This window comes from Bombus vancouverensis, chromosome 9, assembly GCF_051014615.1.
Source record: "Bombus vancouverensis nearcticus chromosome 9, iyBomVanc1_principal, whole genome shotgun sequence".
NCBI classification, from domain to species: Eukaryota; Metazoa; Arthropoda; class Insecta; order Hymenoptera; family Apidae; genus Bombus; species Bombus vancouverensis.
The window spans coordinates 6,425,178-6,445,651 of NC_134919.1; positions in this window are offsets into that span (position 1 = coordinate 6,425,178).

Below are 20,474 nucleotides of genomic sequence, written 5' to 3' on the forward strand. Positions count from 1 at the left end.
ACATAAATATATCAAAAGTAAATAAAACTTTTAAAATAGCTTAATTACTTAATTCTCGTATTTTGTTATTCTTATCGATATCGTGCAAAGAAAATCCTTTTACAAAGAAAAATTTCTATCTTTCTAATAATAAAAATTTCTCAATTTCTACAGATTTTTACACGGTAAATATCATACCTTTCTCTTTCGTATTGCGATTTCGGCTGCACCTTACACGTAACGGGCTAAAGCTATCGGGATTTGTTGGAGGATTTATATAATTCGTAGTCCGTGATATTCTAAGTCCTGACCACTAACGCTGATCCTCCTATATTTATCGCGTTCCTCAGAGAAATTTGGACAGGGAATTTAAAATAACGAGAAGAACACAACGAATACGTTCAATGCGCCTTTTTTTACAGCATCTTCCCTAATGATCTTATGTCCTGTTCAATTTTCTATATATATATATAGAAGATTAATAGTTAATTAATATTTAAAAGCTCCAATCACTTTAAATATCTTGTTACAAACATAGAAAATTTTATAACTTGAGAAACTTATTTAAGATTCGAAGACCTTCTAAAATTCTAACTTCCTAGTCGAGAAAATGACAAACACGCTGTTTTTTATTTTATATCTCTACGAACGTAATGTAATACAACGTGCAACAGATTAATTTTATTCTAATTAGAAAAACTTTCCTCCTACAATTATTATAAAGTTCACACCCCATCTAGAGAACTTTTTTTCGCGCGATAACTTTTTTCAAAAGTGTACCTACTAGCTGGACGCGTACTAGGTGCTCTCTATTGATATCGTCAGGTACATGGGAGTTTCTAGGAAATTACATGTCAAGCGTCACTCTGTCGATGTGTCTATAAGTTCACGCCCCACGAACGTTTACAACGTGTGTCACGCAATCCTCCTACCGTCATGCTTTTCAAGTGGACACACACGGAGAACAAAAGATACACGGAGGTGCACATTGACGTCAGAGGTAGCTTGAATGACAAGAACATTACCTGGGGAAAATTTCTCCTGCGATGCCAAAATAGATTTAACTATAACTATGTTTTCACTATGTAATTATCGGTAATGTGATTAGCACGACGAAAGTTGTTTATTGAATAGTTCTATCTATCTTTAATAATTAATTCTCTAGAAAATAAAGACTGCTTTGTACGTCTATTATACTTGCTTAAATATGGCTTGAAATTAACCCAGATGTGTCTGTCATCTTTTCAAAAGAATGATTTTATTAAAATTTCTGATTCTTGCATCATTACTTGATATCCTTCAGAGCGGATGGTTATTTTTCGCTAAAATAAATTTAGTGAAAAATTAATTATCACGTTCGATTAAGAATGAGCACGATTTCCCTGAAAAATCCAAACGAATTCAATCTATCTACGTTAAAGCCTTGAAGCAAATCATTTCTGTCGATAATTCTTAGAATGACCTGAATGGCAATAGAATTGTCGAGTCTTCGGCTGAATTTGACGTTTATTCTGCGCTAATATGAATTTATTGTAAAATGTTCTGTTGGAACGTGGGGTCGATTTTTTTAGCAATAACAGTTCGAAACTTTTTAAATAGACGCGGAAATATACTGTAAATTCGATCCCTTGAAAATAGGGGGGAAGGCAATCTTGATAGCAATACCCTACGGTCAATCAGCTTAATACTCCCATCAAATCGGGCAAAATATCTTTCAACCTGAATCTCGATCGTCGTTTAATTTTAAATCATAATTTTGTCACATGTTCCTTTCAGTGCAAAATAGGATAATTTTGAAGTAGGTTGACAAAATACTTTCATGGTATAAAATAATTTTATTATAAAATTCCTACTCTTCATTTTCCAAAGCTTTTTATACAATCTAAATATATTTAGATATAATATTCACAATTATCATGACAGAATCTTATTATACAATTAAAAAATGTTTCTTTAAGAAGATCTTTCGTATAAAAATTTGGACGGTAGTGTTCCAAATATAAAATTACCAAAGATATCCAATATTTAGGAAATATGTATGATTGAACCGTGCAATGCATAATCTGTTAAAAATTCATCATCTGTTTTATACTTTCCTACGTTTTTAAATAACTTACCCGATGCAACGTGATTACGAATAATCACTACCTTAAGAAATAATTACTGGAAAGAGGTTATCAGCTGGTCACTATATCGATTTCGGTGACTAATTTAAAGTCCCCCAATACGTTCAGTTATCGATTTGCTCCAGCCACTAACACGCAGTAATTTAATTAAAATTACATGTATGTATATAATTTTGTAATGGACAACAGGGCAGATGCGCTGCGATGACTTGTTAATTAAACAATATATGTACGTACTGTTGATGTTGTACATAGTTGTTGCTCCGAGGCTTTTGGCTCTTATGCTTGTCTCCGTAACCAGTTTAACAAGCTGCAACCTAGCTGAAGCTCGTGGATTTACATCTTTGCATAAGCGTGATATGATATATTAGCGGCATCGTATTTGTTACTGCTGCTTTAATTAATGCAGTGGATAAATCGCAACAACTAATGACTAAGCATTCGTTAATATTTTAATCGGATTATTTTTCCTTTATGATTCGAGTTTTATAAATTGAACAATTGAAGTGCTTTCTGGGAGAACGGTGCCGTGAACTGAATAAATTACGTTGGAAGGTTTAGTTCCAGTTTTTAAATATTTGTTACGTATAAAAATTCCACAATATTCCAATTATTTTACTAGGAAATACGCTATATACATTTACCAGATATCTATGGGTCCTTTTTCACAGGAAGCTGCTTAATTCGAAGAAAAATGGGATACGAATGAAATGTAGGAGTAAATGTAAGGACGGGTTATATAACAATTAGTATTGTTAAATTGTTAAAATAACTAATTTTGTAAGTTTGCATCTATATGTCACATGTTAATATATTTATATGTTTTTACAGTAGGGTCTACTGGAAGCTCTTGAAGCTATTTGAAGTTATTCTTCCCATGAGAACGAATAATAACAATTCACAGAATATACTACAGGAATATTTACATATAGTTCGTAAGCAAACAGAGATTCTACCTTATAATAAAATATAGTGGCAACTCCAACTAAAAGATGATAACAAGTCTTTTTATTACTTTTGTAACTTCCATTTATATTCTTTATAAGTTACGTCGACAGAAACAATGGAAATTTTGTGATTAAGTATAATACATATTAGCCATATAATATTGTCTTATAAATATACTGATTTCGATATACAATCACTGATGCGATGTAATCTCCCCTATCCTAACAGTGGCAAATCATGTTTAATCCCGGCATATTAAGTTCATCGAGAATGCTAAAGCCGTACTGAACATCAGTTTCAGTAAATTTCGATAGCGATGTAGCAATTATATTACATAAATTTATTTCAAATAATTTTATAATCATATTGTATCATAAATTATAGGATTACTTGTAAAATGATTCGTCATGATTCTACATTGTCAAATCTCGTTTTAGTCGCCAACTATTCATGTTGGAATTTCACGCAAGAAACTTCTGAACGATTAGTCCGAAGGGATTTCTGTTCCCATACTGTTCGATATTGCTCTCTTTGGCACCGTCTTTCGAATGATTAATGACATGGCAGAAACTGCCGCTATAGTTTATTGGAAACAGTCCATCGATGATGTATACCGCGTGTTATACGAGCAGGGGAGGCCTTGTTTGTTTCACGGGTTAATAGGAGGTGCAATAAGATAACGACTGCCATTGACACGTTATACGCGTTCATGTAACGGAACGATGCGCGCGAATCATGTATAGCCAAAATATTTGCAGTTACTGTATGTAACTTCATCTGATCGCGTCACTTTATGACATATGCATGTATGTATATGGCACGATACATGCCAGGTGCGCGCCTTATTAAACGTGACGGAGTTTCATAATATGTGTGCCATGTTTCGACAGTGAATTGAGAAGACAAACGCGGTGAAAAAAGTTCATATACGCTTAATTAATAACAAAGATGGTCGAATTAAGCGTTGAGATAAATTAATGGAGAAATAATTAAATCCTTTTGAAGTCACGTTGATCAATTGCGTAAATTGAAAAATAAAGCAAAACGATGATATATATATATATATCGTAATATAATGTAGTATCGTGGACGAGAGGCCTAAGAGATATCGGGCGAACTATAAACAATGTCGCGAGAAAGCCTAAGTGCCGACAGATCCAACAATGTATCGTCGGTCCTTCAATCGAATAGTTACGCGGAAAAGGCCTGCGTGACCTTGGCTACGAGCGTTTGCGGAACACGTGCGTGGTGGGGCTAAGACAAAAGACAAAAGAAAGGGATGCTAAGAGAGAAAGACGAATTAACAATCAGTGTTAGTTGAGAAGTCAGAGAGTGTAAACGGAGAAGTCAGGGAGTGCGAATTGCGTTGTTGAGAGTGTGTTGCTCGAGAGAGTATGGTCCGCGTGAGAAAGAGAGCGTTGGATCCATGGTGACGAGAATTGCAAGTTAACTATCTAGTTGTCTTAATTATAATACGTTATTGTGATTAGTTCACTTTAAACAACCATCGTTTCCTGTTTAACCAACATCTATTTTAATCCATTTATTGTAAATAAACTAATTGTAATAAAGATCCTATAATGAGGATTATGTTCTTTAAGTTTAGAATTTACTATTATGTATGTATACCATTTTGCAAGAAATAAACTTATGGATTTAGTTTCGATTATATGTTCGTACTCGATGCGATTCGGTATATGTTAGATCTTTTCCCAATTTCATCCATATATTGCCAAGCTTTGTATCTTATTTTTCTTAAAAAGCTATTTTTGGAAATTTATGTTTATATGTACAGCGACACAAGTCTTCCAGTTCTACTTTTACTTGTTTTACACGTTTCCGAAATACAGTCATTTTTATATTACAGAAATACTTAATTCTTCAAATCTATAGCAAGTGCTTGAAATGATTATCTTTAATCTAGATACAAGCCTATCTTTTCAGGTACTGATTTGAGAACATTGTCAAATTCGACTTAAAAAGAAGTTATAAAATTATTCCACCTCAAAAAAGGTTTTGTCTTAAGGGATTGCATTTACCTTGACCACATCAACTTACCATAACTTCAAGCACAGTCCTCTTGTACCAATCATACTTCGCTTCTCCTAACTTTTTTCCATTTTCGAGGGTCCATTAATTATAATACTCAGTTCAGTATGAAGGATTTATTGTTTCTCTCGCCACTCATGACTCAACTTCTTCATCGAGCTACTTGCAGCTTGCCAGACTATAGAATTTCCTTCTTCATAACTTTCGTATTGTTTCCGGATGGTAATTATCGTTTTCGTTTCGCATACCTTGCAGGTATGTTCACTTCTTTTGCATTATAAACTCTAACATGATATGATTATTATTATTTCGTTAAGATGAAGTTAGTTGGTTTGCCTATATTTCACACTTTTAATTTATGAACATCTATTTATAGATTTCGAATAATTATGCATTTATTGTATCATATAACGTATTATGCAATTGTGTTGTAGCTTTTTAGTACAATATTAGTTATTATGATTTTCATCCTGATTAATGGATGTCGATATAATAATTCGTGATTCATCGAGAAGTGGTAAAAATGAAAGCGTAAAATGTTGTATATTCTACTGGCACAGTGTTAATTAATACGAGAAGGAATTGGTGCAAAATTGAATTGGGGTAAAAAAAGGAATTAGTGCTTTTCGAAGATTAAAGAATATACCGATTTTTGAAATTTCTTTTTTTAGCTTACCGTAAAAGTGGGTGCTTAAATATGAAACTTACGAGAGAAAAATAATGGAAAATAAAACCGAGATAAGTATTTTTCATACTGTACCATATGCAAATGAAAATGTTTTAGCATGTGACTAAAACAAGTAAAAGAACAACTGGCTTTTAAAGTAGATGAGACAGTCTCATCTCAAAGTACTAAAAGGAACTTTTTACTTATAATATTTTGTAATTCTGGTAAAACTATGCGAATCCACTGCCATTTGAATATACAGGTTGCGAGAAGTTTCAACTATTCGAGTATTCTGGCTAAAAAAAAAAAACTATTTAGCGTACTAAAAAATGTATTTTAGATTATCACGATCTCGAACATGGATTGAAATTTCTATCAAAATTATCTTCAATTGATAAAAGCAGAAAAGAACTGTTCCAAATGATCAAGTGTTTATTATAACTTTTCATTTTCTATTGAGAAAATACAGGATAAAGTTGATGGATTTAATAAGAAAACAACTATATAAAATTGGAGAAAACACTGAAAGATTATCCGGAATTATTGTAAAATCATTTCTGAGGAAAGATATTTCGTAAACTCGTTGATGTATAGATTGCTAGAACTGTGTTACCAAGAAACAAAGGAGCAAAGGAATTATTTTCATTAAAAAAATACCGAAGTAGATTTTAATTAAAAAGTTTTAATTAAAAACTCATGCTAGATTTATTACTTTTCTTCAGTATTTGTACCGTCGAATGTAAAAACATGTACAATACCATTGACCATGGAAAATCTACGTCCATTCATGTTAATAGGGAACTGGACCAAATTTGCATCTGCTATCTCTGGGAATTCGAATGTTTTACCGAATTTTGTTATTACTCGTTTCACTATATGTAGAGAAGCCATAGTAATTACATCATAGATCATGCCTGGTCTTTTGTACTATTCATGTACACAATTATACCATCAGATTCTTAGCTATACGTACATAAATCATATTAATTTCTAAATAAATCAAATACTTTCTTCTTCCTTTAATTACGATGCTAGTATTTTTTTTTTAAGAATCAATGCCTTATGTAGAAACCGCTTTATTCACCGCATATAGAAACAATTTCCAAAGCACGAAACCCGTATTTTACGTGCCATACTTTAATTCATATTCAGATTTCCAGGAATCGTCGATAAATTACAGGACGTAAAAAGGGGGTAATAAATTTGCAGAGATTGCACGGGAAAGACGAAAATTACGAGGCCGAGGAGATGAAGGAAATCAGTAGCTCACGGATGGGATTCGATTGAACAAACATTAGAAAGCGCATACCGGGTCAGGGAGCACTTCCCTTCAAGTACGCCACCGCCGACAGGTTCGAGGGTATGCACGAAGGCAGTGTTTGCACCTGCCTGTGGCAAGCTCTCCCGTAGCTTCTGCAGCCCGAGACATAAGTGCAACTCGATTTGCATATTTAACTCGACGAGCGTGCTGAACCCTCGCCGTTCCTTTAACATACTCTCCACCCATCCGTGTCCTTTCCTGGGATCCTTCGCCACTCTCTGCCACGCTGTCCGGATTCGATTTACTTGCAATCATGCTGCGGATTAATTAGTTCGTCCCAACATAAGCGCATACGAAGCAGATAGGCAAGACGAACGAGCTGTTTTCCTAACTGATTGCGTTTGATGGTGAGGTGCCGTTGTTTGCGGATGAATCGGGGGAAAGAAAATCGCTCGAAACTGTATGGAGAGAAAGACCGGAGCAGTGAGAGACGATGGTTATACCGTGACTAGGGAAGGATTATTCTTGTTTTGTGTTTCTCTCGATGGATTTTTTACTTGACCTAAATCCGCGATTTTCAATCAGCGTGCAGCGACGTACTGGTGTGCCGCAAGGATTCTTAAAACATGCAATGCCTGACTACCTAGCAGGGGTGTTGCCCCTTTTCTCCTTGGATCGTCAAGTAAAAATAATAGCCATCCGATGTGAATACGTTATATCGAAGCAAATACAGTCTACTTTGTGTATATACCGCAGAATTTTAGTAATTAGTCTATGCGCGTCACTAGATGAAACAGACTGACTATTGCTGATCTAAATAACTGTAAACTTAGGTTTGTCAGAATAAGTTCGTTTGACTTTTACGTCGTTTCGGAAGTTATCAACCGATCCGTCTTTTTCTATGTAGTTTCCAATTTCATTTTCTGTGCATATAATAATTATTTAACATCTTAATAAGCAAAAGACTTACTTTCACAAACTTATTTCTTGCAAATAGGCAATATTAATATCGTAAATTCTAAAGTAAAGTCTTAAAATTTCTGGGGTTGCGTGTTAAATGATTGGAAAAATCTTGAACAATTGATAAACGTATATTGTTTCATCGAACTGTTTGTTTCCAAATGAAAGATATTACATAAATTTGAGTATGGAATGTTATTATACAATTTTGTTGCGATTCTTTGATAAATCAGCTATGGGTGTGGAGCGATTGTTTCGAAAACTTTGCACCATGTGCAATAATAAAAAAATTAAACTGTTGTAATGACAGGTACAAATGCGCATATAACGATAAATGTTATCAGAGAAATATTCCAATATTTGTTGGATTTATATTTATTTTAACATGTCGCCATGCACTACTGAATGTCAATAACGCCTCGATACTGATACATAACTGTACGTATTGAATCGTTATAAGCATCGAATGCAAAGGATTAATAACATTCGAACTCTTATTAAATTTTCATTATTATTATATCGTAAGATATTTATTAAAATATTAAAAATAATCTAATAAATTTACTATTTCAAAGTGTTAGTATATGTATTTGAAAAGGATCATACATTTATGGAATTATCAAGTTATTCAAATGACGGGTTTCAGATTAATTGTTTTTGTAATTATCAAAAACATACAGATATTTTTGACAAGATTAACGTAAATTTTTAATATGACAGGAACATGTTTTTATCTATAATTTATTTCTGTCATATTATTTTAATCAGAATCATATACGTTACATGAATATGTATATTAGTTATGCACATATATACGGTGTTTGATTATGGTATTTAGTATCTGGTTATTTAGTTAATTAAATCAGTAATTCCAGTGTTAAGAGTTAAATTTAATTCAAAAACTTTAATCACATACATATTACATTACTTTCCCAAATTCTCTTATAAATTGTTTTCTACGAAACATCGAGAGAATGTTTTTTATTTTCCTCACAGAATGAAGAAACTGAGTTTCCATGAAGCTTCTCACGATTCCTCTGGCTGAATAAAAATTCAGAGTGGGTTAGTCTGGACCAGAGTCGAATGCTTAACGCCGCCGCTAGACAGCGGAGAGAAGTTCGAATCTCCGCGGGTTGGTACGGATCGTTACAAAGCAAATAGAGAAGGCACTTTAGAGGGAAGTTACATGTCTGAGCACAAAACGTGCGACAGTCATAATTTTCTTTGACTACGCTCCCTTGCTCGTTGCCACTTCGCTAATGAAATAGAGCGGCGGCTAATGAGCCTAATGAGGGAGCTCTGTTGAAGGATGTACTTATCACCTTACTTAGACCCTTATGGGACCTAGCTGCGAGTAAAATAGTCATACTTCGAATACAAAGAAAGTCTCTTGTTTTGACATCGCGAGCTAGAATATTAATCACATTACTTAATTTCATGTATGAAATTGGTTGTGGTAATTAAAATGCCAGTTGATCAACTAACCAAGTGGTTTGTCGCCTATTTTATATTATTATCTATTATATTTTTATATATATAATATAATAATAATATATTTATAAAATACATAATATATTTTATATTATTATATATTATAGGATTTAATTATAACAAGTATTTCACTTCAGATATTTTATATATATATATATATTTCCTCTTGTTTATTTCATATTATACTGCAAATTTGTGTACCTTTAAATTTAATATTTTTATAATAATTATATAAATATGTAGTCTAGTTAACATATGACGTTTGTACTTTAGACGAAGTAGTAACAAAGTATGTCTTACACAGAAATAGTCATGAAATTTGATTGATGTTGTGGAAATAGGGTTAAGATTTGGTAATTTACTATGGTAAGTAACAATTAAAGTCTCTTTATTAGGCGTACTCGATTAATTGACGTTGTAACCGAGAAATCTCACTAGATTAATAATTATACTGATAGCAAATCTGTTTACATAAAAAATTATTTAAATTCATAGGATGTACAGAAAGAATGATTTAATAGAGATATATGAAAATAAGCCACACAGATATTCATTTAATGTATGAAAAAGGATTTCAATTTATTTTATTTGAGTAAACGATACATATTTCATATGCATCTAATATAAACATTTTCTCTGCATCCTCTTTGCTACTTTAGCGATTAATGAAAATTCATTAACATCCAAAATAACTTTTCTGCCATATAGAATCTTCCTTTGATGCGTTTATCGATATTTGTTAATTAAAATTCAATTTCATTAAAACATTTCATAAAGTCTAATGATAGCCGACATATTAAAGTGTGCACGATTTCGAAATGATAAACAAATTATTGAAGAGAGTCACATCGTGTATTACATGATTGAAGGTATTCGCTGCCAGTCAGTTTTAAATAATTCGTTGGAAGAATTTGACTACGGGGGATTTTCTTAGAGGAAGTAGCCAAGTATATCTGGAAGATGGATTTTCTCAGCATGTACCGGGAAAGCAGGTGAATTAAGATCGAAAGCTGAGGAGATTAGAAAGATGTCAGAAGCAAGCTTGGACCATTTGTCAAAGCTCGCAAATTCGATTCGAAGGACGCAAACACGATCTGAAGTGAGATCGAAGGTTCACGATGTGGAGAATGTAGGAAACAAGTGGTGTAACTCGTTTTGAAAAATTATTCTTGTTGATAGGAATACATATAATATAACGAAATTGTGAACTGTTTAATTTTTGAAGCGAATCGATTGATATCGTTAGATTTATCGTCGAAGCTATAGTCATTCGTGATAGTCATGGTACATCTTATAAAAGTGCAACTTTATTGAATCATTCTTTATTCTTTTTAAATACTCTTTATTCTATTCCTTATTCTTTAATAATAAGTTTTATAATAAAACGTATTATTCTATAGAAACATGTAATAAATGAAGGAGAAAACGAATACTTTGTACACTCTTATTATTTCAAACTACGAGTTATATTAATATTTTGTTGAGATCCATTTTTCGATAAAACAGTTCAATTAGCCTCCAATTAGAATGAAACACGTTAATTTTCTCTGATGAAATTTGGAAAAGTTTTATTCAGACTAGATTGTGTTATTTTTTTATAAAAGGTAGGAAAATATCCATAAGTGATTGCACATTGTGGATGAAAAGTTTAAAAGTTCTAATGATATACGCCACGTGCCTCGCAACCGTGCAATCATAAAGTTATAACTATAACACGGTTGTGATACGATCTTTCTCTATAAAAACGGAAAAGGGACGTGCAATAAAATTCTTGATTTAAAGATTAAGTGATGTTTGCGGCTTACGTAAGATCTCGTCCCCTTTAATGGACGCATTAGGCTTATAGACCTTGGAGTGCTGCTATCAAGTTATTTTTCACGGGATCAAAAATTCTGTTTCCTATTGATACCATTTATTTTCTGAACGACATTCTGCAAAAGGTTATCGTGCATTTTAAAGGAAGAATTATTTAAATTCTAGAGAATTTCTTTACAAGTTCTGTATCAGATAATATCACGGAAAGAAATTTTAAAAATTAATTTAAGGAAGAATGTATGGTAATAGAGTGTTTAAAATAAATAAGCGGTAAACATATCAATTCAAACACTGGCTGTATTTATAAAAATTGCTTATTTCATCAAAAATGTGTTCCTTCAACGTCGATAGAACACGAAGAATAATCAACCTAATAAATGAATTGATTTCTGAAGGTAGATGTACCTTAGAAATATCCTCGCCGCACGTATCTGAACCGTTGTAGTATCTTCCTTACTTTGAGTCTTGAAAATAGAAAACTATTACCGAATTGCTTTTTATCCAGAAATTCACACATATATACGTATACAATTACTCTATATATGAATAGAATAAGAACCTAGAATATATATTTGAACTTTAACATATATAAATTCTATTATTCGTATCGCTATCGGATATCAACTATCTATAAAAAGATCGTGTTCTATAAAATATGGACGAATCATGGATATGAAGACATTGGATTTCTAAAATATCGGTAATCTGAGCCACACAAACATTCAATGTTTCCGCAGACCGGGAGTTTACATTCCGGAAGCATTTCCTTTCGACGCCTTGTCGTCTGAAGCTACGTTCGATATGCCAGGACACATTGCATGGCCATGCACTTCCCTGCCGGAACTCATATCAGTCTCATACATGCGTGCGTTCCACGTGCATGAGGCACAGGTTTGAGTAAACACCATAGGCTAGAAAGGTTGCGCGAATCCAACCAAAGATCCCCGGAAAATGTCGGGAATTCAGAGATGCGCGATGCAATGTTGCTATTTCTTCTGCTTGAGAAAGGACAGATATGAAACATGACATTCAATTACGTTTAGTTTCTATTGCGTTTCGTGGTTCCCTAAACTTCCTTCGTATTCGATGTTGGAACCGTGCTTTTCCAACAGCGATGTAAAATTCAACTCGCTTCGAATATAATCTCATACCGATGACTGTTTTGTTGGAAAATGCTACGTACTGTTTAACTCTACCGCGATCCTCGATTTCTTCTTTTATATGTCTCGAGCTCGCGGAACAAGGCACACTACCGATCTTTTCATATTTTTCTTAGATTTAAGAAATTTTTTGGCCGAACTGAGCTGAACTGTTATGAAATTCTGATTGATTTTGTGAATACGAGAAGAACGAAATTCTTTAACCGTTACAATTATCAAAACCAACGTAGCTAATATTCAAGAAACTAGAACTAAAATAGAACCGGAGTTTATTTTACCTTACGAACCCTTTCTCTGGAAAGCTCTGAGGTGGTATTAAACGTGTTAGTTATTAACGAGACGAGTGGAAATTTGTAATAGTCAAATATATTAAAGTTACTTCAAGTACAAGTACAGAGATAGTGTAGGTCGGTTATAACTGTCGTTCGTATGACTCGCTATGATAATTCGCTATATTCGCTATACTGGTTCGTTTTCTCTATACTGTCCTCCTAGAGAGGACGCTCGTCTATTTATATTGTCTGGCGGACTTACAGAAGGTCGTATTTCGTTCACATCGACGATTGCTCATAAGGGCGATACTGTTTCTGTCTGGAGTTCGTTTATTCTAGAACTTCGCAAATCCAAAACAGCGTTAATACTCCAAGGCACAACAACATCAGTCACTCCCGATTCGAATCGTCCTACGACTCTGCGAATTTCTAATTGTTCGAAAGCAAATATGTTTCTTCACAGACCAGAAAGGTGAGCAGAATAAAATAAGTACATTAAATTATTACGATAGAAATTTATATTAATGTATGTGTTATGATTTTCTGGATTTTTTAATCAATTTTTTTTTGGTTTTTGTCAATCATTTAATATCATTTAATACAAAAATAATAGCAATGAAATAAAATAATAAACAAAAAAGAGAATAATAATAATAATAATAATAAAGTCATATTCAACGTTTTTCGTCTCTGTTGCACTCAAGAAACAAGCGAACCGAAGAGATAACAGTCGGCATTCCCAGAACACCCACCTCCCTTGATAATAGTCTCGAGTCTGCGTCTATTAAGCAACGAACATTCTACTGTTCCTCATTATATACAGTCACGAGACATATGAAAAATAAAGCATTCGTATAAAAAGTATTATATATCGTATAAAAACATAATATCATTTCTTAAAATAGTTATTAAAAAAATGTAAAATACTCTTACTTTCAAAGTACGAAGTATCTTCTACGCGATATTGTTTTTCATCTAATATACTATATAGAGTAGTAAACATATAAATAGATGGAAAAGTACATGGCAATTGAATTTTTTTATATGTACATTTTATTATCAGAATTCTTTGAATATTCACTACAGTTATGCGAATATTTCATTTTACTTAATTTAAAAATAAATTTATGTCGTTTATATTCTTGCCTCGAATATCTATTATAATTTTGCGAATATTTTATTCCACAGCGTAATGATAATCATTTCGAAATAAATAGTACATATACATATTTTACGTGAGTTATGTAAACAAAATGTTTCACTTAAATGTTCACTGCTGTATAATATATACCGTACAAAAATTAATAACGCATATAAACGAAAAAAGTCCTTCTTCAAAATGGAAATATAAAAAACACGAAATTCCGTAGAAACCGAATTTATTATTAAGAAAGGCATAAATTATAATGAATGTCTATCATTATATTAATTGTTGACATTCGTTAATAATACATGGTATTCCATTGCAATAAAATCGCATTTGCTCGGTGGAATTAAATCGATTTATGAGAGAAAATCCGTTTCAAATGTCTCTGATACATAGTACCAGGCTCCTTATTATTTATGATATTACATTACACTGTATCACTGTCTCAATAATTAATAGTCGTATTCCCGTTTTCAACTTTCCTCCCGATAAATGCAAAATACTAATGCATGGATACGCTCGATGTTAAAGTAGTTCTACCAATTCACTTTGACGTCTACGTCTTCACAACTTATTTGTATAGTACTGTGTAAATATGTACCTAATCAGGTTCCCGATCTCTGTTTCAAGAGTATATACCCAAGAGGATGCACATTACGCTTCTGTAGTTTGTGTTATGGTAGTATAATTAATCAGCAAAAAGATTTGGCAAGAATACCAAAACGATTTAATGGAAAGATATAATGTTTACTTTTGTTCAAATACAGGTTCAAATACTCAGTAGTATAGCATAGTTAAACGCGAGTAAACAGTTTGCAGACGTGTGAGGATCAGATTATATATTGGATATTGCAAGATTAATCCACAGATTGCCTTGGCATCTGTGCCATTGAAATATCGTAAAAACTCTCAATTCTACGAAATAGGAATTATCTTATTTTAGCTAAAGTAAATTTACCTTCTCTTGGTGTAAAGAACTAGGAATCGTTTAAAAATATTCTTAAATATCATAATAATAGGTTATTGCATATTTTGGTAATATTGTCACGTGAATCGCGTGGATCAAACAAATTAAATAATAATTTTAGATATCTTCCTTTTTAATCCAAAATAATGAAATTCTATTTTACCATTGTCGAAGAAATAATCTTCTTTTTGGCGAAAATAAGAATGGAATAAGAAAGCAGCAAGTAGAGAATGAAATGAGAGAGTAATTTAGAAAAGATAGATGCTGAAGTAAAGTTTTGTTTACGTTGTGTAAAGATCCAGATTAATGGAACCACATCGTACTAAAATTTGCTTTGGAGTATATGTAACCAGGCGTCCCATAAGCGCAGGTACTGAAACCAAATTAATGTAACGAAATATCTAATATACATACGTTCCATGGTTGGCTAACTGGCTACCCTGAAATTGCGTTTTAGATATTTGGTCAGAAGCCAAGAATCTTTGCTATACCATGATATGTACTATATAATTGCTATTTAACACTGAATCTATATAATATCTTCTATATATACATAAAAGAATTTTAAAAATAATTATATATAACTAGATTGTAATTATTTAGAATGTTGTTTAGAACATATTTATTAAACTCTAATGTATTTTTCTTGTAGGGCATTTTGTATTGGAAAATGACAGAGTTGAATCATTAAATTACCCTAAACGTAAATTTAATTGTAAAACGGGAGTGCTGAACTTCATTTGGAAATTGAGTAAATTAATTTATTTACTCATTTCAATCTCATTTTATCCATATCATTGGATCGATGAAGACAACTGATAATGGGAGAATTACAATGGTTATTTTTTCTAGTAAACTACGAATCAGGTAACAAATACATATATTTCCACGTAATACAGCCTAAAAGAAAAATGGATCTATATAAAAAATTAAGTTGAAAATATAGACTACATTTTTTCATACAGAATTTTATTTCTAAATAAATCGATATGAAGATTCATCGAGTACACTTATTCATCATTTACTTTCTACCAGCTCGAAATCAAATAATTAATCGAAGAAGCACAAATACTTCCACCAATTCTCTACGTTTATATAGAAGCGTACTTCGTGAATTCGTTTTATTTACTTTGTAGATAGCCGACACTTCGCGGATTGACTTCAATCGTACTTCTCCTTCCTTTATTATCTACAAAATTACCATTTCCTCTTAGTAACTTTCAAGACGAAATCCTTCAATCAGTTAGCTCTCCCACTAATAAAAACTGTCCTTCCATCTTACTCTTGAATTCTCGCTAAGCAACGAAAAATACGTATTGTTAGTTCTTTTGTAGTTCGTCGGTTGCGGTGCTCTTCTATTCCCCTGCATTCTATTCGACTCGTTAGCTTCTTTGTTCTAGCTTTGTGTTTTCATCTCACCTCTTCTCTCCCTCTCTCCTGTCTTTTTTTTTTTGTTATTTCAACCGTACTCTCGATTCTTCCTTTTTTTCTAGATACTGGTAGATAGAACTAGCGGATACGCGTTTTTAATTAAATAACGTGATCCCGCAACGTAAAATACCAGCGATTTGTTCCATTCTTCTCATTGTTGCTCTATTCCTCGTATTCGTGCTAACTCTTTTTTTTTAAGGTGCTGTTTGAAGGAAATCGCTCCGCAATTAGTTCGTATTAAATTTTGGTATGCTAAGTGTCATTGCAAGGATGTTGAAACTAGACATAGGGTGATTTTTACTATACTAAGAATTTTTATAGTATAGTACATACAATTGCCTAAAAGTCAGAATCTTTCAAAATCCTGTGAAATAAATTTCAAAATTTATTAAAATCCCGTAAAAACGCACCGTTGTAAACCCATAAAATTTCTATGAAAAATTGCAAATGTTATTTTGACTATTCGTGCTAAAAATATCCCAAAATGAGATATTTGAAAAGTACTGAGAAAAAATGAGAATCCGTGGTGGAAGGAGAAGAGAAATGGTGAGATGTGACAAAATTTCATATTCTAATCCATCCTATTTATTTCTTTCAAGTGGCTGTTTCCATTCGTCATGATTTTTGCATGCCGCTTAAATCACGTGAAACCCATTTGTTCATTTTCTTTATCCCTCTTACTCGAGCCAAGTGACGAATGATAATATTAGACAGAATGGCTTATTTTCATTTGAAACGCTATTTTCCTTTGCTGCCCTTAATAAATTACTGAAAACCAAAAGAATTACAGTTTCTGCAGTAACTAGAATTTTCTGTAAATTCATACTTTCATAGATACAATTAAAAAAGTAGGGCCTAAGCAAAAATATGATTTACTTAATAAATATTTTATGTGTTTTGTTATGTTGTTTTGTAATAAATATTTTATGTCTCGTGTGCATACTTTTGTATCTGTAAAATTCTCCTGGAATTGCATAAAAATCCGCAATCTAGTAATAACATTTCTCTAACTATTGCGCAAAGTAACCGCGTGAAAATTGCCAGCGTGAAAATGCTCTAATCTGCCAATGCATATGTATTTACATATATATTTCAACGAAGCTTTTGACATTAGATGTGCTTCCTTAACCGAGAAATCGTGTTCAAAGTGGAGCAAGCTACAGCCGACACTAACGGGAAAATCTCGATGCTAGAAATTCCTACTTTCGCGTTTGCGACTACTGTAAATTTTACTTTTACGCGAGAACTTCACAAACGATATTTTACCGTGTGATATCGCTGCAATCATATGTCTATCTTTGTTGTTCTTAATACGAAAACAAAAAAAGACATATGATGACAGTAGAATCGCATGGAATATGTCGCTCGCATAACGTTCAACCTTACGTCGAGTATAAACTAGACACAGCAGTTTCAGTGCGGCATGCAGTGGGCAAAAATCGAGATAATCACTGTTCGATTTTGATTTTATTATTCGATGATATCATCAGTCTGTAAATAAGTAACGTAAACGTGAACAATAATTCCTTGAAAAATCGGTAAAGAATTAATGAAAATTGTCTGTACATGAAAATTTAATCATTTGAGAATTAGCTCACCCATTTATTATAAATTCTTGCTTCTTAACTCTTGTTAAACAGTGTTTGTTACAGCTTAGATATGGAGAATTTCAACGAAGATAAGTATAAGTTTAATTTCTAATTTAATAAAGATGTATACTAGTTTTTTACTAAATATGTTTGTAATAAATATCCTGTAATAAGTATCATCTTCAGATTGGTTTCAAACTTGACCAATATGATCACAACAGCGTTAATGAAATTTTTAAATGATTTATATAATATTATGAATACAATATGGGTATAAAAGCTTTCTATTCTAAGCCGATATAAAATATTTCAAGAACAAAAATTTTTGTAAATAACTAATAATAATTTCAATCGTCCAGAATCCAAACGCTTGTCCCCAAACTTGGAGTTCTAACAGAACCAAAGCTTAACCTTGACAACCCTACAATCGTAATTATTAGACCGCGCGTATATCCCAACTTGTCAGCGTAGTCAAGTAATTTTGGTAGTCATTAACATTTCTGTATGAACTACATATAAATGTATATGTATATGTGTATATTCTCCTGGAAACTTTATTCCAAGTTCCGCCATGATTATGACAATGTTTTGAACGGGGAACTTACGCGAATGCAAGCACTTCCGTCTTGGCCCGTGGCAACAATTAACGCCGTTAGGAGTCCATTCGCGCTCATTAGCGATCTTCCAGTCATGTACAAGTCCCAGACGAAACTTCGAAGTTCTCACGCTAGGCTTCTGATGTTTTGTTGTTTGCGAGAATTTAATACCACCAACAAATAATAACTTTATTGTGACGGCCACGAACTTTCAAACTTTTACCATTTATCGTTCATTTCGAATGTTTATGACGACTGCTTCCAAAACTTGGTTAAACGTTAGGGATGTTATTCTAAGAAACCGAAACGTTCCGACTCGCTATTAATCATTCATTATTATCAACTTCAACGTTTAATTCAAAGCTAATGATCTCGGCTTTTGTTGCGACCTCTCAACTAAGTGGCAATCAGTTAAATTGCAATTGTTCTATTGGTGTCGTGAACCTTGAACGATATTAACGCTCGAGGTACAGGGAGATTAAAGATTTCTAGTATGCTTGTGATTTTTATGTTTAGTGTGAAACGTAAGTTTAGTTTAAACGGAAGTGAAAGTCTACAAACGTAAGCGTGAGCGTGTTGAACATAACTTTAAGCACCTGGTGTTTATCATATATTGTAAGTGTCGATCTAGGAGGTGGGTTTTCGTCAACGTTTCCTGTGAGTTGCGAACCTGTGTCTGTCTAATCTACGATTGTCGAACTGTCGCGGGCGTCTCACAACTGTGCCTCTTGTGCGTACCTGGTCGAGGGTGCGTAGCGTAACTCCCGTTAGCGATATTGTCCGATGGTCTGTTGTCGAGTTCTCATCTGATGTCGAAGTTTATGACACGTTTGCTATTGAGTGGGCCCGTCGAGCGCTTAATTATGTTGTCGACGTGGTCCGAGTTGTAGACTTTATAATGTGGGAAATTCCAACTTTTCAAAAATAACAGATGCGTCTGCGTCGTAAACTGAGGATAATTTTATATCCTCAACAGTTTTCGATTTAGCTAGCTAATAATTTTCACTAGAGTTTGCTCATTTTTATATTTCAAATCGAACTTCTTTCATTTCATTAAACTCCAAGCTTACCGTCCATATTTCTTTTATATTGTTTTGGTATTCTAGAAGACCTGGTCACGGAGAAATTCTGTGAGAAACAACGTGGCAATTATCGCAGACCTTCAATCAGATTAGTGTTTAGTAAAATTTAATAAACTAAGAACGTTGAACGTTTGTCTTCCTTGACAACTCTACAAAGAATGTTCGTTCTCTGTGTCGTGGTTACAAAACAATCGATTCTCTTAGCCCACAATGTAGTACCTGGGGGAACCTAATTTACGACACCCTGGAGTTTTCAAGCCAAGCTTTCTCTTCCTAAATTCCATGGTACGAAAAACCGAATGCTTGAAGTTTCACGTTTTCTTATACGGCGTAATCGAATTCTCGGCTGCATAGTAGATTCAGTCATGCAGCGATTTGAAGATACAGCTATTCTGCTCTACACAGTAGATTCTGTCACCCATTGATCCGACCACACAATGGTTTAGTCGTTTAATAGATTCGGACGCAAAGTAAATTCGGTCACGCATTGATTCGACCACACAATGATTCGAATGCGCATTGATTCAACCTTACAGTGATTCGGCCGCGCAGTAGATTCGGTCACGCATTGATTCGGTTCCACAATGATTCGATCACGTAGTGATTCGGGCGTGTAATAGATTTGTTAACATAGTGACTCTATCGCGCAGTAGATCCGACCATGCGGAAGATTTAGTCACGCGGTACATTTAACCGCGCAGTAGATCCGGCCACGCACTGATTCGGCCACGCACTGATTCGATAGCGCAGTGATTCGATAGCGCAGTAGATTCGGTAACGCCGTGATCCGACCATGTAGGAGATCCAGGAACACAATACATTTGATCGCGCAGTAGATTCAGTCACGCATTGATTTGGTATTTGGTGATGTTCTAGATTCGATAACGCAGTGATCCGACCGTGCACGGAATTCGGTCGCGCAGCGATTTATTTG